The sequence below is a fragment of the Octopus bimaculoides genome, chromosome 4, assembly GCF_046866305.1.
Source record: "Octopus bimaculoides isolate indiv1 chromosome 4, ASM4686630v1, whole genome shotgun sequence".
Taxonomy (NCBI): Eukaryota; Metazoa; Mollusca; class Cephalopoda; order Octopoda; family Octopodidae; genus Octopus; species Octopus bimaculoides.
The window spans coordinates 48,887,056-48,900,251 of NC_142931.1; the positions used below are offsets into that span (position 1 = coordinate 48,887,056).

At 34.8% G+C, this 13,196-nt stretch overlaps 1 long non-coding RNA gene across 4 annotated transcripts in view; it reads left to right on the top strand.

The window, feature by feature from the left end:
• LOC106872892 (uncharacterized) overlaps window positions 1–12,035 on the top strand; it is a 51,500-nt gene extending 39,465 nt beyond the window's left edge. Inside the window, exons 4-6 of one of the 4 annotated variants that reach the window (XR_016241480.1) lie at window positions 3,367–3,475; window positions 5,037–5,093; window positions 10,772–11,695. This is a non-coding gene — a long non-coding RNA (uncharacterized LOC106872892). Of the gene's footprint in view, window positions 1–3,366; window positions 3,476–4,679; window positions 5,011–5,036; window positions 5,094–10,771 lie in introns of those variants that run through there. The other 3 variants (XR_016241482.1, XR_016241481.1, XR_016241483.1) reach the window with 3 other exon arrangements.
• Window positions 12,036–13,196: the final 1,161 nt, after the last annotated feature.

Genomic DNA, 13,196 nt, shown 5'->3' on the forward strand with positions numbered 1-13,196 from the left:
AAAATTTAATTGATCGCAAATAAGGACGGAGGATGTTTGCAGAAATTGGTCAAAAAAGTTGTTTCTTAACTCCGTTGTCTCTCCACTTACGCAAATAAAATATATTATGTTTTACAACTCCAACCTATTTGCAGACAGGAGAGAAGATAATTTTGAGTTAATAGGAATCCTAAGGGCATTAATGAAGGCACTCAAGTAAAAAGGGTTGTTGATGAGTATTGATTAACCCTTTGACGTGAACAAAACTGTAGTGTTATCTGAGGAAACTTTCGAAACGTATACCTTGTATCTGTCATGGATAACATCATCATCACCACCACCTCCACCACCACTACCACCACCAACAACAACAACACCCCATTTACATGAAAATTTCCAATCTCTAATTATCGTCATCACCGTTGCTATCAAATTTATCGTAATTATAATTACTATCATTGCCATCATAATTATGAAAATATCATCCTCATTAACCTGCTCCTCCATCATCATCATCATCATCATAGTTTTTATCTACTTTGATTAATAGAAGTATCGTTTTCCTAAGATCCTTCGACATTTTCACCTCATCTGTAGCCTACTACTAATTGGGACAGCTTCAGACATCAACAACAGTACATGTTTTGCCCTTAACAACACCATCAGCGTGATGTTAGGGAAATCAAGTAACAAAGGCTATTCCATTCGGTGTTACTTAGTGCTAGGATTGCGTAGGGAACAAACAGCTCGCCTCCACCACCAACACAAAATTCCACCACCATCAAGCACCAGCACCACCCACCTCTACTACTACTACTACTACTACTACTACTACTACTACTACTTCTACTACTATGGCAACGAAAGTTACGACGACACTTCCACTCTCACCGCCAACACCACGACAACGACTACAACACTAACGGCATCAATTAAACACCAAGTACTGATAGCCTCTAGATGTCACTTCACCTGTTAGAAGTAGCAACTAAGTTTTATTTTTTATGAATTGATATCAAATGCTTTAACAAAACGTTGAATGTTTTGTGTCTTGCCGTCCAAGTACATTATGCCAAGACAAAAATATAATCAAAGAGATGATTTGGTCACGGATGGAACGCATTTGATAATACTGCTGTTTAATTAGCATTTGACCTGAAGCTAAAAGAAAAAATCTACTACGACTACTACCACCATCACCACTACTGCTGCTGCTGCGTCTACTACTACTATTACTACTACTACTACTACTGCTACTACTACTACTACCACTACTACTACTACTACTACTACTACTACTACTACTACTGCTACTACTACTACTACTACTACCACTACCACCATCACCACCACCACCACCACCACTACTACTACTACTACTACTACTACTACTACTACTACTACTACTAGGTTACACAGTTTCCTCTATATGGTGACCACCCACAACACCACTTTTCATGTGTATTATTACAAGGGCTATGTCACTTAGTACTCCCTAATATCGATGCAAGAAGGGGATATAATTTCTGTAGGGCTCAGATGAAGCGTGTCAAATGTCTGTCATTGACACGACTTGTTTTTGTTCAATTCTGTTCCCGTTTTTCTTTTGCACTTTTCTCCACTTTCTTCATGACCCTGTTTCCTTCTCATTTCTTCTTTTACTCGGTTTTCTTCTCTTTTACTAAGATTCAGTGGGGCACAAAAAAAAAAAATTCCTTTAATATTTTTTTTTTACTCCTCTCCTCGCCCCCTCTCTCTCTCTCTCTCTCTCTCTCTCTCTCTCTCTCTCTCTCTCACTCATTCACACTGCTTCTCTCTCTCTCTCTCCCTTGCTCACTCTGTCAATTTCTTTCTCACTCTCTCTCTCACCGACACACTTTTTGAATGTGCTTTGTATATTGACATGCATAAACTCACACGCATATACACATTTATACATGCGTTCACAAGAACCTACTTAAATTCTTATTCACTCACATTTTTAGAGATATATATGAATATCAAACATATCTGTGTGTGTGTGTGTGTGTGTGTATGCACAAACACACACACACACACACGCACACACACACACACACATACAGAGAGAGAGAGTGAGAGGGAGATACAAACAGACTTATAGATAGTTAGATTGATAGATAGATAAGAACATGTATATATGTATATGTGTATATGCATATAGGATTATTGGAACCAGCAGGAGAAGCATAAATCTATATATGAATAGATACGTTTCATATGTTTTAATGGGACATGTAATCACCCATAAGTACATAAAAGTGCACACACACTCGCGCGCGCGCACCCCTTCACACACGCACACAACACACACTCACGAATTTATATGTATATGCATATGTATGCCTACATCTATACGTATATGTATACACACACTTATATGCTCTTACGTATTGTTGTATATATATATATATATATATATATATATATATATATATATATATTTACTCTTTTTGCTCTTTATACTCTTTAGTCGAGCAAATCGACTTCAGGACTTATTCTTTGTATGCCTAGTACTTATTCTATCGGGCCCTTTTGCCGAACCGCTAAGTAACGGGGACGTAAACACACCAGCATCGGTTGTCAAGCGATGTTGGGGGACAAACACAGACACACAAACATATACACACATACATATGTATATATACATATATACGACGGGCTTCTTTCAGTTTCCGTCTACGAAATCCACTCACAAGGCTTTGGTCGGCTCGAGGCTTTAGTAGACCACACTTGCCCCAAGGTACCATGCAATGGGACTGAACCCGGAACCATGTGGTTCGTAAGCAAGCTACTTACCGCACAGCCACTCCTACGCCTATATACGTACATGCATTTATGTATGTATGTACGTATGTATATATATATATATATATATATATATATATATATATATATATATATACATGTACGTATATATACACATGTACGTATGTATACATGTGTGTGTCTCCCTGTGTGCGTATGTATACAATATACGAGAGAACGTCTGAGTGTATCTATAGATGACATACGATGACAACTGTAGAAACATTGGTGTTTATATTATGAAAGAGATTTGCACTGAGATATTTTCATCAACCATAATGTTTGTCCGACGCACACGTCCATTTATCCGTGCTGATGTAACTGTTTTGAGTACCACTACTTAAGTAGATTCGAGCAAGATTTCTCTCTCTCACACATACACATACAAATGATATACATATTTTTTTTCCGAAGTTTTTATGAAACCTACACCTCGTAAGATCGATTAAACTGTTTATATGTTTTTATGAGGGTTTACGGGGAAAATTAGCTTCTTTAATTTTACATTTGCGTATAAGTTGCCCTAGCTGTTTCATCTGTTGTTTATCTTTCCTTTTTCAGCAATGCCAAGTGGTTCCAGATAAATTTTAATAGCAGGGTCGATTTGCGGTTCTTGATATTGCTAAAGGAGAAAATATGCTTTGCGTATCGGACCTTGAATGTCATTATTGTAAGGAAGTTTTGCATTATTTCCATCGTGTTGTGATCTCTAAAACATGCTTTATATACCACCTCCATTTAAAACATTCTTTATTCATGGTGTATTTCAGTATATTCGCAGTTACTTCCACATTGCGGTGATTGCACGAGGTATTTCATTATAGTGTTAGTGTATTTGTAATCAAATATTGACTAACCTTGTATAGCTCACCTTGACAGAATTGCTTCTCGGTGTTTTTCTATATGTCTCTAACAGGAATATATATATATATTTTTTGTGTTATAAAGTAAAAGTTCTCTGTATGTTGTTAATATGCTCGTACGAAATAGGGGATTGAACCATGTGATTTTTCTGCATCCATGCCATCTTATTCTGGTTATGTGTTATGCGAAAACATAAATGCTTTTACTGATATCGTTTATGCTACACACAATACTTGTGTGAAGATAGTTGGCAAGTTTGCTTCTATAGTTTCCTTACAAAATATCCAGCGTTGATCTCTCTGTCGCTCTATCTCTCTCTCACAGTTTCTCTTCTATATACACACAATCACACACGCATAGAGCCATATATTTTCTTAAACAACTCAGAATAAACAGTGACATAAATCTGGAAAACAAAGTAGAATAAGAGTGTTGCAGAAAATACCATACCGTATAATTTCATGATTTATTGAACTTTTCTGCGTTTTCAGAGAAGATAAAATATTGCTTTGTGACCATTACGATAACTTCAGACATAAGTGGAGACATTTTAAGCGTTTAAGATTTCTCTAAAATTTATATACATACATGCACACACACACACACACACACACACACACACACACACACACACACACACACACACACACACACACACACACACACACACACACACACACACACACACACACACACACACACACACACACACACACACACACATATATATATATATATATATATATATATATATATATATATATATATATTCATCATATTTCCCTTATGAGGTTTTTTTCACGCTAGCTACTTGATAAATTCTTGTAAAAGAATTCGTCCAATTATTGAATTTATATATATATATATATATATATATATATATATATATATATATATATATATATATATATATATATATATATATATATATATATATATATATATATATATCAGCGTAAAATCTATTTGCCAACGTAAAGTGCCATGTTAATACCATTTTTTTGCCCCAGGAAAACATCTTTTCACGCTGGCTACCGCTGCACAACTGTGTCCATATACCTCGAACAAGGGAGCTAATGTCCCCACTCAACCTACAACGGTACCTGCACACATGGTTTCCGGGTTATTTCTCTTCATCCGCGCAGAATAACCGTTGGCTAGAGATGGCTGCACTAGGTTCTGTTCGTGGTATATACTTTTAAAGTAACACACAGCCACTGATCTCATAGAGAGGAAAGCAATTAGTTTTAAATCTCAGGTCGAGAAGTGAGTATTAAAGTCTATTTGCTAACGTAAAGTTGCAGTTTTAATTAAAACGATGTTACTACCTTATTTTAGACCCAGACGTATATTTTACTTTTTATTAGTTTCAGTCATTACACTGCAGCCATGCTGGGGCATCACCTTGAGGAATTTTTAGTCAAGTGAGTCGATCATAGTAACTATTTTTTTTTTTGCTCTGGAACTTATTCTGTCGTGTACTTTTGCCGAACCGCTAAGTTACGATGGCGTAAACACAGATATACCGGTTGTCTAGTAATAATAAAGATAGACACAGAGAGAAAGACACATACACAGACGCATACATACATACATACATACATGCATACATACATACATACATACATGCATACATACATACATACATGCACACATATTGCTTCGAGTGCGTTGGTTTATGGTAAATGTCAGTTACAATTACGTTGCTGATATTTTATTATCAGAATATCACAGAAAATGAGCTGTTTTTTGCTTTAGTCCAGTGTAAACTGAATGTTAGGGTTTATACTATTTAGTATTGATTTAAATTGCAAAAGTTTATCAACGATCTCATTCCAAATGATAAAGCAGTTGTTCTTTTATCATTTCCAATTTTCTGCTATATAATGATGAAATGGATATCCATATTTTAGCAGTGAAACTTCATATATGGTTAATTCAAAATATCCCATTATTAAGCTCGCAAGAACAAAGGTTGCTTTCGTTCCCATTGCAATTCCACATTCGTCGATAGTAAGTGTCATCAAATTGGAAATAGTTGTTTTGAAGCATAAATTTCAAAGTTTCAATAATAAAAACCTCGTTTATTCGTTCCGGAAGTTCTTAGGGGTACTTTTGTAACCAGAATTTTGTTGCTTCTAGTCCATGGTCATGTGAGATATTAGTATAAAGATTAATAGAATCGAAGGATACTAATAATCTCTTCATCAGTTGTTTTTGGTTAGTGCTTAAGCTGATAACATAAATTCATCAAATGTAAAAAGTAACCCAAATCGCTGAAAAGACTTCTGACAAATGCGAAGCTTTATAAAACAACCACGAAATCAATGGTTGAAAAATGTGGACGTTCAAACTGTGGACATACCCCAATCTACTAGAAGGTTCGGAATTCCAATTCAAAGAAGGAGAGAGGTTCACAATTAAGACCAATTTAACTTGTGCATCCGAGATTTTAATTTCTGTTATAACTTGTTCAGGTTGTGGGCATAACTATATAGGATAGAAACACACTACAGAAGGAACAAATCCATTTCCCATTTCCTAAAGAATAGACAGATACCTTTTGAATGAAAACTTAGAAAGTTATGCAGGGAATCTCCATACAAATTTCACAGTCTTCTCCATCTACCAGTGCAAAGAAACAATTTTTGCATAAAAATCGATTAAATAAAGTAAATTCATTTATCAAAAAATACAGAACACGCCTAAATATGAATGATAACGAACTTTGGTCTCAGTATATATTCTAATCCATGATAACATATCCATCACTGTACACATCTTATCTCACCGATTTAGCTTATGAGTTTTTGTATGTCTACTTATCCCACTCCAAAAATTTGCATTTACCTCCCCTATTCCGAGTAATAACTATCACCAATTACCTCCACTTAGATATTCGTATTTGTTGATTCTTTCACAAACTTTCACACAAGAACATGGACTAAAATCTAAACAAAATACGAAATTACAATAATTTCAAAGTCATGATTAACGAAAGTGAAACCGGTCGACAACCACAAAGTCTTTCATTTAAAATATAATATATCAAAACTATGTCAACTGCGTGCATTTTCCTTTTTTATTTTATTTATGTTTTTTTTTTTGCATTACAACTCAACTCACCACGTGAGGATAATCGAAATTCTCCCTTTACTTACCATATATATATATATATATATATATATATATATATATATATATATATATATATAAATATATAAACAAGGTCTTCTTTTAGTTTCCGCTTACCAAATCCACTGGCAAGGCTTGGTCGGCCCGAGACTATAGTGGAAGACATTTGCGCATAGTGCCAAGCATGTGGTTGGGAGGTAAGTTTCTCACGACAAGGCCCCACCCAACCCGAGAGGGAATGTATGTGTGTGCGTGTTTGTGTGTGTGTGTGTCTATGTGTATGCTTCTGTATGTGTGTGTGTGTGTGTGTGTATATGTGTATGCTTCTGTATGTGTGTGTGTGTGTGTGTGATAGAGAGAGAGAGAGAGAGAGAGAGAGAGAGAGAGAGAGAGAGAGAGAGAGAGATTAAGGTATGTATATGTATGCATAGCTGAATATGTAGGCATATATACATGCCAGTCTTACATCCACACACATACATGCATAAATACATATATACAAACGTACATATATTTTAGTGCCGTACGGGTTCTGACACTCACTCTATCGAGTTGTTCAACATATTTCATAGAAGAATATCAATATGGAGCTGAATTTGTACTTCCACAATATAAATGTGAATGATAGCATTACCGATGCTTAAATTCATTTTTAGCAATCTGCAATATTTGTAGCATAATGAGCTAAACAATTAAGGCAACTTATTAAATTTTCCTCATCAAATATAACTTTATCTTACTAAACAGACGACTATTTAATATTTAATTCGCAAAAATTTACGTACATAAAATTTCCAAATTCATTACTTATGCACGCTTACACACATAAATAGATACATATGTGCGTGGACGTGTGTGTGCATAAAATATAGTAGGCTAATATAATGACGTTTGTTTCATTCAACAGAAATTTTCAGTTGTCTCTTTGAAAATTTCTCTTGCAAGCTATCTATTAAAGTCAACGTAATAAATAAATATTTTTATTCTGTATAACCTGCTTTGATTACTTGCGCTTCATTGCAGCAGATTTTGATGACAATAGCGTATACGATTATATGTATCTACGTGCGCGCGCTTGTCAGTATGTATGTATGTGTGTGTGTGTTGTTTTCATTAATCATTCTCCAAATGTGTAAATGCTTTAAACATATTTTTGAAGCCAAAACAATGATAGTTATAAAAATAATTTAGATTGCAGGGTGTTAGTAGGTACTATTACATGGTATTTTAAGATTTCAGGTTTAGAACCTCTTCGTTATGAAATTTACCGATAAACGAGGTTGATAGCAGATAAAAGAGGTTGACAGCGGATCTGTTTGTGAAATCAGCTATCAACATCTATATTCGTAGAATGTGAAAATACCAGATAACATGTAAGAACTGTCGGTCAATATCCTTAATTATTTTTATTGCTCACGTTGTTTTGGCATTTATATATATTTGTATGTATGTTTTTATAAATCGATACATATAAATATGTAGAGAGAGAGAGGTAGATACATATATATATATATATATATATATATATATATATATATATATGCGGGTGTACATGTGCATATGTATAACATACCTGAATATGGGGAAATACTGTTAGAAATAACGAAGATGTTCATGATCACACAGGAGCCTGGTGAATACAATGGAAACCCTAATATATATATACGTGAAAAATATGAGATTGGGAGTGATAAATGCATTCCCATGATTAGGAAGTTGTCTGGATTTTAAAATTATGCTAAGAATGGGAAATGGCAACTACAAGGTTATGGTTTGATAAAGGTACTACAGCAAAAGAAGAGTGTTTACAATGCGAGCATACTCTCAACAGCCACACATGCTTCTGATACATAAATTACTCATTGTAGGCACAATTATGAAAGGGCCGCAACATAAGCTAAAGAAACAGTAGAATGAATGTATTCATGACAATTTGTGAAACTAAAAATTCATGTTTAATATTGGGAAGAGAAAACAGTTGAATGAAATGGTCGGAGGTCTCTGGTGAAGGAAGGCATTGCTAGCTTTGAGGTAGCTAAAAGTTAGCATGCATAATAAAAACGTACTTTGAGAAACGTAGTCATCATCTATACACCAAATGAGATGAAGTAACTTAAACTGTAGATTTTGTGTCTGACATTTCATTTTAAATGTTGGCTACATAAATCAAATGATATCGCATTAATTTGCAGAATCAAGAAACATCTAAGAATAATTGTTTCCTCTTAGTGGAAAACAAAATCTGTGGAATATGTGCAAAAATCTGCCGGGGCAACCTAGATTTGGAAGAGTTATGTGAAATTGCATATTGCCATATTACCAGTAAGATGTGTAAATCTTGTGGACGTTTTGAATCTTATGTGCCATTGGTTTCTAAGAGCTATTTACAGCACGCAGGCATGATGGAGATTATCGGGATGTGTGTTAATGGAGACAGATATTAACTTTCCAGCTGAAGCGATAATAATGTATGTGCATATGTGTATGTTATATCCTTATGGATAAACGAGTACACTGCAACAATGTAATAACAATATAATCGAAACAAACGGCATTAACAACACGGAACGTAGAACCAAAAATCCAACACGTTAACTCGAACTGTAAATTTTGATCTCCAGGTTTGCAATATCAACACATGAACTGTGGAACTTGCACAATGATTTTATTGAAATCCCAAGGGTTAAACAAGGTGGGGACAATACATGGGACAAATGAGGCACTACTATTACTGTCACACGAGGTTAAACGCTCTCTGCCAACTTCTCACACTGAACTGCTTGTCCTCAATTGCTACAGTTCTTTATCTTATAAGAATGTGTCAGTCTAATTGCAGTCACATGGAGTGGATGGAATCCTTCCAAAACGCTCCCCCCCACACACATGCATATATCTATATAAATGTAAGACCCATGGATCGAGGTGTAGTAAGAAATTTAGTTTCGAGCAATCCGTAGTGAATATAAGAAAAAAGAACAACTTTCAGGAACAATAGTAGTTTATTGAGACAGAAGGTTGAGGCATATTTATTTTTTCCTTTATCAAAGAACACTGCACTGAAAAAAAAAGTTCTTTTTATATTCCGCGGCAGGCAACCAGGGTTGCCAAGTATGCGAAAAAGAATGCAATAGTTACGTGGTAAAATGTTGCCTTTAATCTTATCAAGATATCCTTGGCCTGAAGAGCAGTCAGCAGTATACACCTTACTTGAATCTTACCACCTCTGAGTTTCCACTAGCTATGAAACATACGTAGCGCGGATTTCCCAAACTCCATACTGTAACTCTTGTATATATATATATATATGACTATACACATATATAATCCAAATACTATACCCTAGTCGTAATCGCTAAAAAGCCTGTCACTAATTCAATCGATGTTGTTGGGTATCATATATCTTTACCGTATTTCAATACTATTAAGCCTTCCGAAAAGGGGAGAATAGCCTAAGGTTGATGGTTGGAAACTGGCGATCTAGTTCTCTATAAACCCACACTGACCAAATTCTATCCGCTTCCCTTTTTTCCACTTTCTTTTTCTTTGGCCATTGATTTTTAACTTCGAGGAAGATAGCATCTCGTTGATTGTTCCCGATATTTTCAGTCGATCAACTGATCAACCCATCAATTGATAAAAATGAATTATGAACACTTGTAAATACATATCTGAAACAGGTGTAAGTCTATGATATCTAAATAAATGTATATAACCCATTATTTATATTATACACACGCGCACACACATACGCACACACACACACGCACACACACACACACACACACTCACTCACTCACACATATACACACAAATATACATACACAGTGTAGGTTGCTTATCGCAGTAACTGTAATTTTATCAAGCTATTACTTTTAGGAAATTCGTCCTAAACTAATTATACAATATTAATTCAAGTTATCCGCTTACTTGCATCAATGGTCTGAAATATTCTTTATCTACTTTTCAGGTAAATTGTGCAACTCTACGATAATCTTTACTGATAGGAAGATTTGTGCGTTAGTTATGAAGACATCATGGTAAACAGTTTTAATGGAGGCGAACGTCATGTTGGTACTGGGTATGGAAATACTGGGTCTTCAAATGACCGATGTGAATGTATTGTTAATAAAAGTATAATATGCCACCACATAGAAAATCAACTCGAATATTGCAAATTCTAGATCAAACAAAACCTTATGATAAAGTGTTGTCCGTGTACCATGGTGATAAATATTGGTGGTATAGCTACACGACCTGAAAGTCGGTTCTTAATATATCTTTTTTCCACTTTTGTTTCAAAGAACTTTAATACAGAATTGTTATAATGTAGCGCTCAGGAAACTAATACCACACATTACAACATACAACACATGTTTTATCCACCTTTCGTTATTCACTTCATTATTCTTTCATAATGCGTTTGTTATATGTCCGCTACCTTTATGTATGACCATATGCTGTAGTTCCACGCTGATTTACTAGTATTCACTTGTATCAAAATACTCTCATTATCTACAACACAATCCAGGTGTTCAAACATGTAATTTCATAATTGTATAATTACAGAGTTTTATGTTTTCATAACATAAAATCATAGGAATTCCATAATGTAGCATTTTTATTATTTGAATCGTTTATTTCTTATTGTGTATTACATTTTCATTTTTGTATTTTATATTCTATTATTATTTTAAATTTCTATAATTTTCTAACAATTGTCACATTGTATTTCGAAATATTATATTTTCTATTTTCTATTTCGCTAACTGGCTTTTTATATCTAACATATTGTGAGTTATAAGTTGTATTTATCATTTCTATTTGCTATTTCAAATTTTCTACAACAGAAAGTGTTTTACAATTTAGAACTCATTCTATAGTACTTTTGAAAATTCGCATTATGCATGTTTCTATTTGTATACTTATGCAAATACATATGTCTGTGATCTTCTTAATTTCAATTTGCTTTCATTGGTATGTAAACAAGTAATTTTCATCCTGTATTATTGTATTTTCGTATCTTTGCATTTCTGCAACCTTTTAGATCCGTTTGTTATTATGTTGTAATGCTGAAACTCACTAACATTACATTTTCTCTCTTTGAAATATACTTTTTACATATTGCTTCATGATACGACCATACTTGTGCATATGTATGTATTTCATTATTCAGTTTTATTTCAAAATTTTTTGCCAATAGAGAAGAAATAAAAAGAACGGTTTCTAACCAATATCAAAAGCTTCTTCATTTGAAATTCAACATTAACATACTATTGTTGCATAAATGTGCGTATATGTGCAGTATTTGGTGTGAGTGCATGTGCAGATTTGTATGTATTGTATGTCTGTCTGTATGTGTGTGTGTGTGTATGCATGAATGTATGTATGTATGCATGTATGCATGTACGAGGGGGTACTGAAAAGTGCCTGGTTTTGAGTAAAAGAAAATACAGGAAGATCAGTAATGATTTTATGCAACATATTCCGCTTTCAGATTCACACGCTTATTGCAGCGGTTTTTCCTTTTTCCTAAGTCCTATAAAAGAACTCAGAAGGTTACCCTAAAGCCAGGAACTTTTCAGAACCACCTCGTATATGTGCATGTCTCTATGTATATCTGTATGTCTGCAAGCATATATGTATATATACATATGCATGCTTTGGATGTTTGTGTGTGCAAGCATGGCAGATACATACTAGTGCGGTTCCAAAAATACTACTACGTGGGTGGTGGTGAAATTCCTGCGTAGTGCTTTGTGATGTCATCGAATTGTGCGAGGGAGATTTCGTAGACTATGGCCCGTGAGAGGCAGGATCCTTCTAGAGGAAAACTGGTAGGTTTTGGGAAATTACAAATTCGGGTTGGAGGAAAATACAGGTTTGTTTGGGTGCATTTCTGCATATACATTTATGTACTTATGCTTATCTTTTCTTTCTTTACCCAACGCAACCAAACCTTTCCCTAACTCCACCAAACCTCAATCCAACGGCAATGACGCTGCAGCAACTACGTTAGTATACATCTACCATGCTCGGACACACAAGCACCAAAAGCATGAATATGTATGTACACTCACACGCACACACCAGGTGAAAATACACGTACACATATATGTTCTTCCAGACAAACTCGTCCGCAATCATACGCACTCATATAAATACAGTAATGTACATGCACAGGTATGCCAATCATCCATACGAACACACATCCATACATACAACCTAAAGCCGTATCTGCATACACGCGTGTACAGTTGTACTAATGCATACACACACACAAATGATACACACCTAGCTGAGACACACAGCTGACACGTATAACCACATATTCGTCCAAGCGAATACTCGCATATGGGTCATACGTAATTTCAACCTTACGGACACACACCCTA